This window comes from Mirounga angustirostris, unplaced genomic scaffold, assembly GCF_029215605.1.
Source record: "Mirounga angustirostris isolate CCGP_5_RB_7025 unplaced genomic scaffold, mMirAng1.0.hap1 SCAF_6, whole genome shotgun sequence".
Classification (NCBI taxonomy): domain Eukaryota; kingdom Metazoa; phylum Chordata; class Mammalia; order Carnivora; family Phocidae; genus Mirounga; species Mirounga angustirostris.
In genome coordinates, this window is record NW_026991714.1 from 147,094,341 (window position 1) to 147,112,488 (window position 18,148).

General features: G+C 47.1%; 1 long non-coding RNA gene across 2 annotated transcripts; it reads right to left on the bottom strand.

Moving 5' to 3' along the window:
• Nucleotides 1–1,124: 1,124 nt before the first annotated feature.
• Nucleotides 1,125–16,503, bottom strand: LOC123846934 (uncharacterized). Of its 2 annotated transcripts, none has more exons than XR_010412609.1 (3): nt 15,495–16,503; nt 7,562–7,676; nt 1,125–1,507 (listed from the first exon to the last, which is right to left on the bottom strand). It is a non-coding gene; the product is annotated as an uncharacterized LOC123846934 (long non-coding RNA). The 2 variants fall into 2 exon arrangements; XR_010412610.1 differs by having other exon boundaries at nt 8,824–16,503.
• Between the last annotated feature and the right edge of the window lie 1,645 nt (nt 16,504–18,148).

Consider the following 18,148-nt stretch of genomic DNA (forward strand, 5'->3'; position numbering starts at 1 on the left):
GAACCTGGTTTGCCCCCAAACTGAAACACTGGCCAAGGGAACCATTAAGGGGCTATCCTAAATGACCATGGCCACAACTCCAGCACAAGCCTCACAAGCTAAAATATAAACAAAAATTCTATGGGGACAAACACTCCCTTCTAAAGTGGAAGATTGTAGGTTGCCATGGACTGAATGTATCCCCCCCAAATCCATGTTGAAGGTGGGGCCTGGAGGAGATAATTAAGGTTAGAGGAGATCATGAGGGTGGGACCCTCATGATGGGACGAGTGTTCTCATAAGAAGAGACACCAGAGTGCTCTCTCCTCCATGTGAAGACAGAGCTAGAAGCCAGGAAGAGAGCATTTGCCAGGAGGCAAACATGCTGGCACTCTGAGTTTGGAGGTCCAGCCTCCAGAACTGTGAGAAACAAGTATCTGTCATTCAAGCCCCTGGATGTGGCCTCTTGTCATGGTGGCCTGGGTAGAAAACATTACGGGGTATTTAACATTTTCCTTTTCAAAAAGCACTGCTATCTGTGAGGTCACCTTATGATCAGGCCTCTAAGGAACCACATCAGAAAATCATCCATCGGTGAACAACCTTCCCCACTCCTTAGAGAACTTTCCAGAAGCTCCTTCTGTGTTGGGCAGGGGAGGGGGGCATCCCTTATTCTTGTGTGAACGCCAGCAGGTATCTCCCCCACAAAACCAGTCCTGACGGGAGAATGTGAAGGGGAGGGGAACAGGAAGGTTAGGGTAGGTGAGTTAATAGAACATTCTATCCATGACATACCTAACTGACTTCTCAGCAAGACCCAACCAGTTTTTAAGATTTTATCAACTCCAATGGGCTTCTCAGAACATAAGCCTGTGGAAGGACTAGGGGACTATTAATTCAGCCAGAGACTTTTCACTATCTACTTCCTCTCCTAACTGCCCAGGCCTACCCCCAGCACATACAATAAGCCCCCCTTGGACCCAGTAAACAGCTCTTCATGAGCCTCTGAAAGTCTTTACTGGTTTGCTCTGGTTATCAACTCCCCTCTGGCACTGGGGCCTCCCACTGGGGGACCCCAGAGCCCCTGGGTTCTAGTCAGGGTATAGGCCTGGGGTACAAAATTTAAAGGGCACCAAAAACTCAAATCAAGAAAAATAATATTTTAATGTAATATTCTAAATAATCCAAATGAATGCAAAACAAACATGATGAACAAAGTATCAAAATTTTAAATAAGAACAGGCTCCTCTAGGTACAACAAGAGGTACCTAAAGGCTCTACTTCCCAGGCAAAGTGAGCAGGCCAGGGCCCAAAAAGCCAGCCTTGTGTCTTTCTGTCATGGCAATTAATCCCAGGGGTCGGGGCCCAAGGTCACTGCAGGCAAAGGCACATCCCCCTCAAAGGGTCTTGGCATCTCAGCACGAGGGGAATTCCAGGGAGTGGCTGGTCCCAGCACTTAAATCCTCTATGGTGATGAACTAGTGGGTATTTTGTTTCTCAATTTCCAATCCATCACGGATGGAGACTTCTGTAAAATATGATAAAAAATAAATTTCTAAAAAATGACATGGAAAAAAGATACAAGATGCAAGCCAACTTTCTTATTATCATATTTCATTATAATATTATATATTATATTATTATATTCAACAGATCATTACTCGTTCAAATGGCTGTCATATGTCTAAATGCCTGCTTTAAATTTCTGTACTTACTAGATCATTAACAGCCCACACCCAGCGGGGTCCCTGGGCCACATACTGAGTAACACGGATCGGGCACAGGGCCCTTCCAGAGAGCAGGGGGTTCAAGCACTAGGGACCTGGTGGGGTCTGCATCTGCCTCTTCCTCACCATCCCACCCCATGGGGCCAAACATGTTCCCATCTATTCACAATAAATCATGGTTCTCAGTCTGAGTTTGCCCCAGCGGCTGTCCTGGTGGCAAAAGCAGCATGACTGGTTCCCTGGGGTGATCAAGAACACAGAGGACTGCAGCATAGTCCAAGATGGCGGAGGAGTAGGAGACCTTAATTTCATCCGGTCCCAGGAATTTAGCTAGATAGCTATCAAATCATTCTGAACGCCTGTGAACTCAACCGGAGATCTAAGAAAATAGCTGCAACTCTACAAATAGAGAAGTGACCATTTTCTATAAGGTAGGAGGTGCAGAGAAGTGAATCCGAGGTGATATATGGGAAGATAAACCATAAGGGGAAGGAGCCTTCATAAGCCAGCACCAGAAAGTGATATAGCAGAGGAACACAAAATCAGAAATTTTAGAAGTCTGCTCAAGTGAGGGATAGGCCCTGCCTGAAAGGTATTCAGGTGGCAAAGCAGGGCAGACTCCTAGATGAGACAGTATGGTCTCAGGATCCTTGGGGTCACAGGAAGACCGGGGGTGTCTGAGTGCAGCAGAGAACAGGGAAGCATCAGAACAGGGAAGACAGCTGCTATCAGCTCAGGGTTGCCATATACTGCAAACTGAGGAGAAGTCAGGTGGCCGTTCTCCAAGCAGAGGCCCACAGCCCACAGCAAAACCATGGCAAGACAGCCCCCACCCCCACTTTCTCCCCAGGGAGGAGCAGCACGGGTGCACACCTCAGGAGTCTGCAGGGTTTGGAGACTTGAAACGGAGTCACATGCCAGAGATAGAAATGCTGGGTCACAGGCTGGGTGAGCACAGAGTGCAGATGGAGATTTCATAGATATATTCAGAGCATTCCATCCTAAAGCAATAGAATACAAATTCTTCTTGAGTGCACATGGAACATTCTCCAGAATAGATCACATACTGGGCCACAGATCAGGTCTCAACCAATACCAAAAGATAAGGATCATTCCCTTCATATTTTTGGACCACAACACTTTGAAACTGGAACTTAATCACAAGAAGAAATTTGGAAAGAACTCAAACACATGGAGGCTAAAGAGCATCCCACTAAAGAATGAATGGGTCAACCAGGAAATTAAAGAAGAATTTAAAAAATTCATGGAAACAAATGAAAATGGAAACACAACTGTTCAAAACCTTTGGGATGCAACAAAGACAGGCCTAAGAGGGAAGTGTGTAGCAATACAAGCCTTTCCCAAATACACAACCTAACCTTACACCTAAAGGAATTAGAGAAAGAACAGCAAATAAAGCCTAAACCCAGCAGGAGAAGAGAACTAATAAAGATTAGAGCAGAAATCAATGAAATAGAAACAACAACAACAACAACAAAAAAAAACAGTAGAACAGATCAACGAAACTAGGAGCTGATCCTTTGAAAGAAATAATAAGATTGATGAACCCCTAGCCAGACTTATCAAAAAGAAAAGAGGAAGAACCCAAATAAATAAAATCATGAATGAAAGAGGAGAGATCATGACCAATACCAAAGAAATACAAACAATTATAAGAACATTTATGAGCAGCTATATACCAACAAATTAGGCAATCTGGAAGAAATGGATGTATAAACTACCAAAACTAAAACAGGAAGAAATAGAAAACCTGAACAGACCCATAACCAGCAAAGAAATTGAAGCAGTAATAAAAAATCTCCCAACAAACAATAGTCCAGGGCTGCATGGCTTCCCAGGGGAATTCTACCAAACATTTAAAGAAGAATTAATACCTATTCTTCTGAAGCTATCTCAAAAAATAGAAACAGAAGGAAAACTTCCAAACTCATTCTATAAGACCAGCATTACCTTGATCCCAAAACCAGACAATGACCCCACCAAAAAGGAGAATTACAGACCAACATTCCTGATGAACATGGATGCAAAAATTCTCACCAAGATATTAGCCAATAGGATCCAACAATATGTTAAAAGGATTATTCACCACGACCAAGTGGGATTTATTCCTTGGGTGCAAGCATGGTTCAACATGTACAAATCAATCAATGTGATACACTACATTAATAAAAGAAAACATAAGAACCATATCATCCTCTTGGGCAACCCTCTCAGGTCCCCTGCCTCCTTGGGAGCTTTGTACTATCACTTTGCTATCACTCAATAAATCTTGCTTTGCTGCCCACCAAAAAAAAAAAAAAAAAAAGAACCATATGATCCTCTCAATAGATACAGAAAAAGCATTTGACAAAGTACAGCATCCTTTCTTGATTCAAACTCTTCACAGTGTAGGGATAGAGGGAACATACCTCAATATCATAAAAGCCATATATGAAAAGCCCACAGCAAATACCATTCTTAATGGGGAAAAACTGAGAGCTGTTCCCCTAAGGTCAGGAACACAGCAGGATGACCACTATCACCACTGCTGTTCAACACAGTACCAGAAGTCCTAGCCACAGCAATCAGACAACAAAAAGAAATAAAAGACATCTGAATTGGCAAAGAAGAAGTCAAACTCTCACTCTTTGCAGATGACATAATACTCTATGTGGAAACTGCAAAAGACTCCACCCCAAAATTGCCAGAACTCATACAGGAATTCAACAAAGTGTCAGGATATAAAATCAATGCATGGAAATCAGTTGCATTTCTATACACTAACAATGAGAGAGAAGAAAGAGAAATTAAGGAGTCGATCCCATTTACAATTGCACCAAACATCATAAGATACCTAGGAATAAACCTAACCAAAGAGGCGAAGGATCCATACTCAAAAAACTATAGAACACTCATGAAAGAAATTGAGGAAGACACAAAGAAATGGAAAAACATTCCATGCTCCTGGATTGGATGAACAAATATTATTAAAATGTCTATGCTACCTAGAGCAATCTATACATTCAGTGCAATCCCTATCAAAATACCATCAACTTTATTCACAGAGCTGGAATAAATGATCCTAAAATTTGTATGGAACCAGAAAAGACCCCAAATAGGCAAAGGAATGTTGAAGAAGAAAACCAAAGCTGATGGCATCACAATTCTGGACTTAAGCTCTATTACAAAGCTGTAATCATCAAGACAGTATAGTACAGCACAAAAACAGATACATAGATCAATGGAACAGAATAGAGAATCCAGAAATGGACCCTCAACTCTATGGTCAACTAATCTTCAACAACGCAGGAAAGAATATCCAATGGAAAAAAGACAGTTTCTTCCACAAATGCTGTTGGGAAAATTGGACAGCCATATGCAGAAGAATGAAACTGGACCATTTCCTTACACCATACACAAAAATAGACTCAAAATGGATGAAAGACCTAAATGTGAGACAGGAATCCATCAAAATCCTACAGGAGAACACAGGCAGCAACCTCTGTGACCTCGATCGCAGCAACTTCTTGCTACACACGTCTCCTAAGGCAAGGAAAACAAAGGCAAAAATGAACTATTGGGATTTCATCAAGATAAAAAGCTTTTGCGCAGCAAAGGAAACAGTCGACAAAACCAAAAGACAACCGACAGAATGGGAGAAGATATTTGCAAATGTCTTATCAGATAAAGGGCTCGTATCTAAAATCTATGAAGAACTTATCCAACTCAACACCCAAAGAACACATAATCCAATCAAGAAATATGCAGAAGACATGAACAGACATTTCTGCAAAGAAGACATACAAATGGCCAAGAGACACATGAAAAAATGCTCAACATCACTCCGCATCAGGGAAATACAAACCAAAACCACAATGAGATACCGCCTCACACCAGTCAGAATGGCTAAAATTAACAAGTCAGGAAATGACAGATGTTGGCAAGGGTCCGGAGAAGGGGGAACATTCTTACACTGTTGGTGGGAATACAGGCTGGTGCGGCCACAATGGAAAACAGTATGGAGGTTCCTCAAAAAGTTGAAAATAAAGCTACCCTACAACCAACAATTGCACTACTAGGGATTTACCCCAAAGATACAAAAATAGTGATCCGAAGGGGCACCTGCACCCCAATGTTTATAGCAGCAATGTCTACAATAGCCAAACTGTGGAAAGAGCCCAGATGTCCATTAACAGATGAATGGATAAAGAAGATGTGGTGTGTATACAATGGAATATTACTCAGCCATCAAAGAAGTGATTCCGAGGGCTACAAACTAAGATAAATTCACAAGTTAATTCCTGAAACAGGACTTTGCATCCCAGGAAACAAGGAGTTTATGGTAAACTCAGAGACTCTTGGGACTTAGAGAGACCCAAAGGGTCATCCGTCCCCCACCCCCACATCACCTTCCGCAAGTGCTCCCTGCCGAATAGAGCACACACTACTTCTTTCCACCAACCATGAATGCCCACTGCCCTAGATATGGAGGTAGCAAATCCAGCCGGAGGCCACTGTCTAGTGGGGGGACGGCTACCAAACAAGAAACTGCAAATGACAACATCTATTAGGAGCATCCAAATAGGAAGGTCTGACTTTATGTGGAGAGTCAGGTAAAGCTCCCCTGAGAATATGGCTAAGTTGAGGAATGAGCAGTGTTACTTAGACAAATGTAGGACCTGTGTGTCTGAGTGGAGGGAGGGCGTGTGTGCACATGTGTGGGGGTGAGCATGTGAGTATGAATGTGTGAGAGTGAGCAAGTGTGTGCATGCAAGAGTGGGTAGAAGCCCATGTGGGTGAATGTGTGCATGTGTATGTGTATGAACAAGCATGGGTGAGTATGTATAAGTGTGTTTTCATGTGAACATCTGGATGTGCACATGAGTGTGTATGTGAAGTGTATGACTACATGTAAATGTGTGTGAGCATGTGACTATGAATATGTGAGTGCATATATATGTGTCCATGTGTGTTCATGTGAGTGTGAGCATAGACAACATGTTCTTGTATGTGAATATGTTTGTGTCCATGTGAATATGAGTTTGTGGATACACATGTGTGAGCACATTTGTGTATGATTGTGTTCCATGTGTATACATGTGGGGGGATGTGGACAACATGTTCCTATGGGTGAGTGTGTTTGTGTGTGTGTCTGTGTATGCCTGCGTCTGAGTGTGTTTATATGTGCCTGAATGTGTGGACATGTTCCTGTGCGTGTCTGTATGTTTTGTGCATGTGTGTCCATTTATGTGGGTATGGACGTGTTCCTGTGTGTGAACGTGTTTATGTATGCATATGTGTCCATCCGTGTGGGTGAGCAGGGACTGTTTGCAGAAGGAAAAGAACGGCCAGTCTGGAGGAAGCACAGAGAGCAAGACCTGCAGTGTGAGATGAGGCTGAGCTTTGATGGCCGAGTTCACCATCACAGTCTTGGTGTGAAGCTTAAGGTAGCTGAGCAGGTGGGTGACATGTGACATCTGCACATGAAAATAAGCTTCTCTGACTGCTTTCAGGGGCATAGGCTGCAAGAGGTGACGTCAGATTCTTGGTGAAATCAGTCTGGAGATTTGGCGGTCATCTGATGGGGCCCTCCACGCCATGGGCTCCACACAGAAGTGTGTAAATGTCACCACAGCCCCATCTTCTATCTCGAAGTTTTCTGGTTGTTTTTACCTAGGTTAAGCATTCCCACTTCCTCAACTCTCCACTTGCCCTAGGATTGTCCCTCCTAAATAGGTTCCAGCATCTGCAGACTTTTCACAGTGGCATCTCCAATCCTATAGTCTGCCCAGACCAGGGACTCTCACCTCCTAGATTCTAGACATCATATTTCTGTTAATCCAGCCTGAACTCACATGAAGGCCACTCTTCACTGCTGCCTTGGTCCTGTGTTCCAGTCCAAGAGCCCAGCCATCCCCACATGGCGCTTCTGAGTCTCTCACAGAGCAGCTGAGCAAAGCACAATGCTAGCTGGAAGACAGAAGGCATAGAAGACAGCAGGAGTCAGTACAGGGCAAGGGGTTAATGCACAAACTTTGGAGTGGAGTTCAAATCTATGTGGTGTGTCAAGAGGCAAATCACTTCATCTGTTTCCTTTCTGTAAGTAGGGTGAATAAGGCTTGCCTCACAGAGCTGTGGAGAGGAGAAATATATATATATATATTTGTATATGTATATATATATAATATATATAAAGCAGCTAGCACAGGTTCTGGGGCTTGGTGCACCCTGTGGCAGGCAGCCTCCAGATGGCCCTGAGTGATTCCCACCTCCTGGCTGATTCACAGCCTGTGCAGTCCTTCGCACCCCCCCCTTCCCCCCTCCCCCCCACTGAATAGAGTTATTGCAGTGGTGGAACCAGTGGATTGCTGCAGAAATGGTTGGTATAACTTCCAAGTCAAGGTCATAAGATACATGGAGCTTCTGACTTCTCTTTCCTGGGGCACTGGCTCTGAGGGAAGCCATGTTGTGAGGACACTCAGGTAGCCCTGTGGAGAGGTCAACATGGAAGGAAGTGAGGCCTCCTGCCAGCACTAGCCTTCCAGCCACGTGTGTGGAGCCACCTTGGAAGTTTATCCTCCAGCCCCAAACCAACCTTCAAATGACAGCAGCCCTGTGTGACTGCACCCTGACTGCACCCTGATGAGAGATCTCAAGCCAGAAGCACCCAACCCAGCCACTCCCAAATTCCTGGCCCACAGACACTGAGTTAGTAGGTGTGTATTGCTGTTCTAAACCACTAGATTTGGGGGTAACTTGTTACACGAGAACAGATAATCAATGCAGCCCTACATAGCAACTATTGTTTGGGGCCATTTACTTGAGAAGAGACAATCAGGAGCCTCTGATCACAGCCAATTTAGGTGTTTCCAAAGTCCCAGATGAGAACAAGAAAGGCTGCTCAGCGGCAGCCTTGAGTTGGGGCGGGGGGGCGGGTACAACTGAAACTTAGCTACCTAATGCCCCTGCACGAGAAGGAGCAGAAGGCAGTGAATGGACTAAGGGTGTCCCAGGAGATAAGCAGAGAAATGCTTCAAGTATACACCCAGTCGATTATAACCTATGAACAGCAGGTGCAGAGAGTGATATTTTTAAAATAATAATTTCCCAGACTTACCACTGTGTTCATGAACCTCCGCCAGCTCCCTAGGGTACTGTTCCAATAGAGGACAGAAAAATCGTACAGGATGTTACAATTTTACCCCAAAAGAACCACTTGGGAAATGAAAGTCTGAATATTGGTTCTGGGCCAAGATGGGACTGGACTCCAGGGTCCTGTGATTGAATGCATGACCTCGGGGGCGGGGGGCAGAAGACCCTGGGGCTGATGTGGACTTAGAGTCTCTGAGCCCTGCTTTCTTCACCCACAGGACTGAGGTATCAGCGCTGCCTTAAATGTCACTGGACTATGAAGACTAAATTAGGTGAGGCATATAAAAGTGCGCCCAGCAAATTATAAAGTACCTACAAATAAATATAGAAGGCTTTTTTTTTTTTCATGAGATGTAGCTCACCCATTCTTAAGGCACTAACTGTCCCAGGGACAAAAATAAAGTCTGAAACAGGATACAGCACACCAGAAGCCGGGCAGAAACAGAGACTCCATGCCCTTACCAGAATCCAAGGACCCGCATTCCGTTCCCAGCTTCAGAGTTTGCCAGCCATGTGACCCTGGGCAAGTCATTGTCCTTGTTTGTAAAGCCAGGAAGAGGAGCTATAAAATCTCCAAGGGCCCTTCTAATCCAAAAGTCTTATGAATCTGTGCCCTATTCTACCTGGATAAGCCTCTGGGGAAGATGAGTCAAGTAGCATTTCCCATGAAATCACCATGAGCTAGCCAAGATCGCTTTACAAGTTTGCTTCACAATTGCTCTGCTCCTCCTACCCCATCTCCATCTGTTGGAGTATTGCCTGTTATATACCTAGGGGACTGAACAACATGATTAATAACATTAAATAGATAGACATTGAGTTTTGTGCCCCACAAGCAGAGAATATACCTTTTTCTCAAGTTGGTGGTGATAGAGCATTTACAAAAACTTATCACATACTTACTTGTCCAAAACGATAAACTTTTTAAGTTACAAAAGGCAGAAATTATACAAGCCATTTTCCAAACCAGAAAATCCAGCAAAAGCTACACTGGAACAATGAAAGCCTGAAAACCAAAAATAGATAGACTGATAGATGATGGGTAGATAGATGATAGATAGATAGACAATAACACATTTGAAAACTAAAATATTCTTCTTATTGAGTTTAGAAAATAATAAATACAACAGAAAATCAGAATATGACTTGTTGAAACTCATCACATCCCATAAAAGCTCTATTTGGAGATAAATTCATTAATATAAAGATGCCTTCATTATTAGGGTAAAACAATAGTTTCCACTTCTGGGACAAAGCATGAATAACTCCATGGACCATTCCGTAGTGAAACAAGCAAAGCTGGCAAAACTACTAAAAAAACAAAACAAACAAACAAACAGAAAACCCATTTAAAGTCTCTGGGAACTGTCCTAAGAGCATATGACAAATGAAGAATCATCTGTTCAAGAAAATCTACTAAAATGCAGTAGGAACAGCCAGAGTCTGTGGCATTTCAGCCACAAGCACATTTCTCTCCTTCATGGAGGGACAGGCCACCAGCATTCCTCATGCCCTCCAACTCCAAGTTAAAAAGGCTGAATTCCTGGGGAGTGTGGTGGAGAGGTCGGGACTACCTTCCTTCCAGCTGCCCCTAGGCAGGGCAGGCCAAGAAGACCGGAACCCCAGCTTCCCCCTGCAAGCTGTCTCCTACTGCACAGTTCCCATGGGGGAGGCAAGCTGAGAAGATGGGAGGCACACAGGGCTAGAGCTCAGAGAGCGTGCCCAGGGGAGAAGGCAGTGTGTGGGAAAGAGCTCCCAAGCACCCCTGAAGGAAGGAAGTGACTGTATGTAAAACAGAATGTGGGGAAGTTCAAGCCTAAGGGCACTCCTGAAAACAACAGCTCCTCTTAATTTACAGCAACCAGCTAAACGAAAAGCCAGCTGGTTCACCAGAGAGAACCAGGGAAAGAGACAGCCAAGAAGAGTCCTCCTGGGCTCCCAACCAACTTCATAGGCTGCCTGAACTTAATTGGATCAGACCAGAGAACAATTTATATGCCAGGGCATTTTTGAAAACAATTGAGCAATCAGCCAGTGATTAGTGGAAAGGGACTGGGTCTATTACCAAATGAAGTAGACAACAAAGAGATCAAAAACAGACAAAGAGGGCCCTCCTGAGACCACTGCCATCCCAGGCTGGTGGAGCTCTGCCCAAGGCTGTACTCTTGGAGGATAAAGAATGTTCCAAAATTTATCATGGTGGTGGATGCAGAGCTTGATGAATATACTAAAAACCACTGAGTTGTACACTTTGAATGAATGAACTATGTGATAGGTGAATTACATCTCAACAAAATTATTAATAAAAAAAAGATAGAGAGTACACTTATTGTGATGAGCACCAAAAAATGTATAGAATTGTTGAATCATTATGTTGTACACCTGAAATGAATATAACACTGTATCTTAATTATACTTGAATTTTAAAATTTTTTAATAAAATAAATTTTTAAAAGATACAGAAAACAAATGACCTACATAGTCATTTCCAGATTATTTCAAAGAATCCAGTCTTAAGAAAGAAATAATAATAATAATAAAAAAAGAAACTAAATGACCTGGATGATAGAAAAGATGATGGAATTAATTAATACATTTATTTTGGGGACATCTTGCTACTCTTGTTTCTCCTTACAACAGTCTGGATTTCTGCAAAATGCTTCTTAGTACTCCCTGAAAAAGCCCCATTTCAGAAGACCTCCTTTTATTTGACTCTTTGGCCTTTGAATGAAAAGAGAATTTTCACCCGCTGCTCCCAGGAGAGTGCGTTCCCTCCATTCCCTGCTATGGCTTCTTCCTCTGAGTAATTCCCCACCTTGGTGCCCCAGTGGTGGGCTGCCCATCCTGGGGTTTGCAGTTCCTCCATCAATATGGCTAGCACCTAGATGCATCACACGTGCGGCTCCCCAGACAACCAAGGAGGGGGCAGCACTCCGCTCCAAAAGCTTCTACTCAGATCCTCAGCCCTGGGAAGGAATCTCATTTGCCCAAAGATCATTTGGACTCAGCCACCACCCACTACTATGTGACCAGAGGGACGGGTAAACTACTGGCCTGAAAAAGAAGTCCTCCCATTCAGGAACTTTGGGCCTGTGAGGCTCTGCCACTTACTAGCCAGGTGACCTGAGTAGATCACTTGGTCTCTCAGAGCCAAGGTCACCTCATCTGTGGGGGTATAAGGAGTACATAAAATATCATATGTGGGGTGCTTGGCATTTCGTTTCTGTCTCCCTCAACCGTCATGGGCCAAGGGCTCCCACCGAGCTCCTCTTCATTCCCTCAGCTGCCTACACTCCAAACTGCCTCATTGCCACACCTAGGGGTGGCCTGTCTCAGAGGAGCTCCAGCGGTTCTTGATCTGACTTAAACTTAAATTGAATCAAAGGTGGGTAACCCAGAAAGTAACAACCACATCCAATGAGTTGAGTCAGGACCATTGGGCCCCTGCCTCTTTGGTCTGCTGTCCCCTTCCCCATTGCTTTCCCCTTCCCCATAGCTGGGCTGGTGAAAGGTGACAGAAGTTGGGCACCGATGTCCTTGACAAAACCTAATGTCCCCTGGTGTTTTCAAATGCAGCATCTGGAAGTCTTCTCTGGAAGCCCAAACTCTCGGCCACTTCTCTTCCTCAGCATTCCACATACAAAATATTGGAAATGAAATGATTAATCCTTTTCCCCACATTAGGGAATAGGGTTGGGGGAAAACAACCCCATGTCCAGTCCCATTGTCACTCCCCACACAACACCGCCTCACTCAGCAGGGCACAGGCATGAGACTGCTGAGCTGCCACCAGCCGATTCTCTCCAGATTGAACAGGGGACCCCAGAGGCCTTCCCAGAGCCCACCCAGAGATGCTGCCCAGCAAAGCCCCCAATGCCTGGGGAAAACATGAGGAAGGGGGAGGAACTGGGGGTCAAGGTGGAGTAAGGGGCCACACAAGAGGCCACATGTCCTGCTGTGGCAGGTGGACACTGGGTTCTCAAACCAGGCCACTGGACAAGGTCCAAGGCAGCTACTCTCCAGGGACATCCAGTTCCCATTCGAGATGGGTCAGTCCTACCGTCAACCCAATTTTCTCTCTAAGCCCATGTGAAAAGGACAGGTGTTCAGGCCCACACCAGAGCCTGGCCCATCCGCAGCCAGTCGGAGAAGAGGCCTCTGGTACTGTGCCTCAGGGCTGGGGCAACAGACACTCGTTCGGGGTAATAACATGCCAGAGTGTTGTGAGGGAAGGCGAGCTCTCAGTAGGTGCCAACTCTTTGACCTTCTGAAGCTTCTGATCTCTGCTCTGGGCCCGATCGCTGGAGGTGCCTCCCTCCTCTGACCCTGTCATGGGCTGAGTTGTGTTCCTCAAAAAGATATGTTGAAATCCCAACTCTTGCTCTCTGTGAATGTGGCCTTACTTGGAAATAGGGTCTTTGCAGATATAACAGGGGACGTTAAGATGAAGAGTAGGGTAGGCCCATCATTCCATGTGATTGGTGTCCCTAGAAGAAGAGAGGGGGACAAAGAGACACACAGGGAGGATACCATATGACAATGAAGTAGAAACTCCAGCTGCAGGCCAGGGATGGAGGGCCATCCCCAGGAACTAGGGAGAGGCGAGGAAGGTTCTACCTGGCGGCAGAGGCTGGAGCGAGCACAGCCCTGCAGACATCTTCATTCCTGACTCCTAGCCTCCAGGACTGTAGAGAATGGATTTCTGTTGTTTTAAGCCACCCAGTTTGGACAGCTTTGTCATGGCCCATACAGGCCCCAAGCTCTGAAACCTCGCTCCCCCACTACCTCTAACCACATCCCACAGGTGGCGGTAGACTTGAAAAACCCTGCTGGAAGAGGAGGCCAGTTAGGTTCAGGGGGACGTCCAAGGGTGTGCTGGACAAGAGAGGGTAGGCAAAAGGAGAAAGACAAGGGACGTGCTATCTCCTGGTAGGATCCCCGCCCTGGGAGAGGTCCAGGGAGGGTGGAAGCCGGTGAGCAGAGGAAGTCTCAGACCTTCTCCAGCCATGGTCTCTGAAATGGCTGGGCCTAGAATAGAATCAAGTCTCCTCTCTGCTTTTTTGAAAACCCTGGAGTTCCTGCCAACAGGAGAAAAGAAGAAGAAGAAGAAGAAGAAAGCCCCCAACACACCTATTTCCCACCTCCACATGTATTTGAGAACTCAGGTGACCCACAGATGACTACCCACACCCTCCCAGCCAAGCTCATATTGGGCTCAGCAGGACCTTCTCGTTAGGCCCATAGCCATGAACCTCTGAGTCAAGAGACTTGCAGTTATTTCTATTTTTCCAGCAGCAGGAAGGAAAAAAACAACTTGGATCTGAAAAGCAGAGGGAGAATTAAGAATGTACCTCGGCCCCAGGCATCCTTTTTTTTTTTAACCACTAACTGGGCAATGAATAATTTATAGCCATGAATGTTTGTGGGGGTATAAAACTGTTGACAAGTCAAGAAAAACCTCTTAGCAGCCTGATGGAGCAATCCATCTTCAAGAAACAGGTTTCAAACGCATAGTTTTGTGAAGATGCTGGTGGAGGCTGTTTGCCTTCTTTCTTGTTTTTTTCTTTTTTTATCTATATGGAAATTGGTGGGTGCTGAAATATGTTTCACTTCAGCATGAACTTGGGCTGAATGATATCCCAGGCAAGAATTAAATCATCGCTTCGTAGAGCAAGAAATAAACACCCAAGCAAGGCAGAGACCCTCAGCACGCAGGAGGAGAGCGGGAGACTTCCAGAAAGTTGAGCGAGCCATTGCTATTCTGGGCAGGATGCCGTGCAGAGCTCAGGCTCATACTCACTGGACGAGGGGTGACCAGATCCAGGGAACATTCCTTCGGGAAGCCCCCAGCAAAGCAGGGGTGATTGCACAAACTGAGGCTTCGAGGTCTCTGAAGAGCGGGCATCCTCCCGAGGTCCTCCCAGGTCCGGGCACCCGGAGGTGCTATGAGGACATCGTTACAACAGTGGCTGCCATGAAGCCGATGAGGCTGAGAATCCCGACAGCTACAGGGTTAAGGTTGCATCAAGCACCCGCCATGTGCCAGCACCCAAGATCCTCTTGCTCAGTCTGCGTGTCGGCTCTCTGGCTGGTGCTGCCTGGGCAGTCTGATCACTCTGCGGCTCCCCTCTCTGCCAGGAGGGCTTCTTGGCAACTGGAGCCTGGGGAGTTCTTGTACCTCTGTTAAAGGCCACACGGGTACAAGGTGGCATAGCCTGGCCTTGAATGTACGTCTCACCCACCTGCTTATTCACCTCCTCTGCTCTTACGGAGGCTGACTTGGTGTTGCAGAAAGTGGCAGGTAATAAGTTGTGCTCCCTCCTATTCTCATGCCCTCAACGGCCCCCCGCCACCTTCTATGACCAAGGTTAGGATGGCAGGCTGAGACCCAAGTGTAGACCACAGCCACGCAGCTCTCCTGGGGACAGGGTAGGGGAGGTCGACACCAATCATCAGAACTGTGTTAGTTACCCCCTACTTCGTAACAAATGACCCCCATACTCAGCAGCTCCAAACAACAAGCATTAACTACCTCACAGTTTCTGTGCAGTAGGATTTTGGGGGCAGCTACAGAGCCCTGGGGTTCAGAGTCTCTCACAAGTCTGGAACCAAGGCGTCTGCTGGGGTTCAACTCACCCACATGGTTGCTGGCGAGATTCTGCTCCTCACAAGCTGCTGGACCCTTGGTCTGGGTTCCTCACCGGCTGTTGGCTGGAGACGTCCCTCAGTTCTTGGCGACGTGGGCTCCTCCACAGGGCAGCTCACAACATGGCAGCTTGCTTTCCTCAGAGCCAGTGAGAGAGCAAGAGAGGCAAACATAATGGAAGCCAGCGTCTTTTGGAAATATAAGCTCAAAGTGACACCCCATCAGGTGTGTCTTGTTCTTTCATTAGAAGCGAGTCACTGTGTCCAGTCCACGCTCAAGGGGAGGGCATCACATGAGGCATGAATAAGCTGGCGGCTGGGATCCTGGGCAGCCATCTTAGAAACTTAGGAGAACCACAGTAATCAACTGTATTAGTCATTTAGCGTTGCGTAACAAATTACCCTGAAGCTTAGCGGCTTAAAAGAGCAATAATCACTTCCTGTTTCTCACAGTTTCTATGAGGAATTGTCAGGAATGCAGGAGCAGCATGGCTGGGCAGTTCTGTCTTGGGGCTTCTCAGGGGACTGCAGGTGGACGGCAGCGAGGGCCACAGTCCTCTCAAAGCCTGACTGGGGCAGGAGGATCTACTTCCACATAGCCAACCCATGTGGCTGGCAAGTAAGTTGGTGCCAGCGGTTGGTGGGCTCATCAGTTCCTCCCCACGTGGGCCTCCACGGGGGCTGTCTGAGAGTCCTCACAGTATGGCGGCTGGCTTGCCGATGGTGTAAATCCAGGAGACCACACAGAAGCTGCAGAATGCTTTTACAGCCCAGCCTCGGAAGCCACAGAGCGTTGCTTCAGCAGTATTCTCCCGGCCACATAGGTCAACCCTGCTCAGTGTCCAAGGCAAGAATACCAGGATGCAAGATTCTCTGGGCACCATCTTGGGTCAACCGCCACACCAACTAGGCAAGCCTGCCATAGGATGGAATCTCAGCACTGGAGCCGCGCTGAGGGGAACACTGAATCCACAGCCCAGGCACATCACACTCCGTAGCACCCCTGAATGTGACTGGCCCTTTTGGGCCCATGCCTTTGTGACCCTCCCCCTCCTTGTCATGCTCTTCTCCCGCTGGGAGCTCCTACTCAACCTCCAAAGCCCAATTCAGATGTTACCTCCTCCACGAAGTCTTCTTTATTCTTGGCCCTGCTCCCCTCACCCATCACACCCACAACATGACTGTCTCCCTCTGTGGGCCCCCACACAGCTTCTTACACCCCTCTATTGTCCCCTGCCCCCTTGGCCCTTTCCTACAGTTAGCAGTAAGGACTTTTACACACATGCCCAGAGGTGAGCGCCTTCCCAGAGCCCTCCCTCAGGCCCTGTCCTGTGGAGACCCTCCCACAGGACACCTGGAAACATCCCTCACCCACTGCTGGAGATAGCCCGGGGCTGCCATCCCAGCTCCGGGAGGTAGAACGGCTCCACCCCACTCTTCATCCACAGATTCAATGCACGGCGCCTGATCCCCAGCAGCCTCTCACCCCGCTGCTGGGTCCCTCGTAAACTTTGTCGCCAACACTCCACCGAAGCTCAGCACAGGCCCTGACCCAGTGGAAGGTCCTCACAGGGACAGGTGAGAGGTGCAAAACAGGCCTGACTGCGTGACGGACAGGCACATTTCAAACCGGAAGCCTTCCTGCTTCCCCGGGGGGAAGAGCTACCCGCCCCCTCAGGGAGGCCACAGCCTACCGACCGCACAGGTGCACTGAAGGGTGCGATGCACCTGGGTGTGCCTCCATCACCCGAGCAGCTCCGTACCCAGGACGGGGCAGGAGGCTTGGGCCCCTGCTGACCTTCCTTCCTCCCCTTCTTCACCTGATGGACAGGAGGCCTTCGGCCCAATAACACAGCAGTTAAACTGGAGCCCATCTCCAAGGGCTTGTCTGGAGGGTGCTCCCCGCAGAGAACCAATACGTCCCAGGCTGGGACACGGGGTAGCCCAAGGGGCAGGCAAGATGGAGCCAGAACAGGATGGGGAGGAGCTGCAGGCTGAAAGGGAAAGAGGGTCTGGGCTGGACCCAAGGGACTCCCAAAGGCAGCCCGCTAGGGTCAGCAAGCAGCAGGTTCTGGTCTGTTTTCTGCCAGTGGTTCTTTCATGGCGTTGGCGTTTTCAGCTTCCCCATGAAACACCTTGGCGGTGTGCCTGATTTGGGGTCCTCAGCCCCAGAGACCTGAGATCTGGCCGAATGTCATTTTTGTTTTAAACTCTTGCCATGGGGCACCTGGGTGGCTCAGTCATTAAGCGTCTGCCTTTGGCTCAGGTCATGATCTCAGGGTCCTGGGATGGAGCCCTGCATCGGGCTCCCTGCTCAGCTGGGAATCTGCTTCTCCCTCTGCCTGCCGCTCCCCCTGCTGGTGCTCTCTCTCAAATGAATAAAAAAAAACTTTTTAAAAAATAAAAATAAAAATAAACCCTTGCCAGTCATTTCGATGCAAACCGGTTTTGAAAGCCCTGACTCAGAAAGTAAAGCAACTGTCCAACCCGATCTTCTGATAAAATCTCCACACCCTAAACTCAGCAATGAGGGCCATTTATACTAAAATGGGGATCGTTCTGTTGTTCTACCTATTCAGTCCTTGATGTAAATTAATTTACATATTAAAAATCTGTTGACCGGGCGCCTGGGTGGCTCAGTTGTT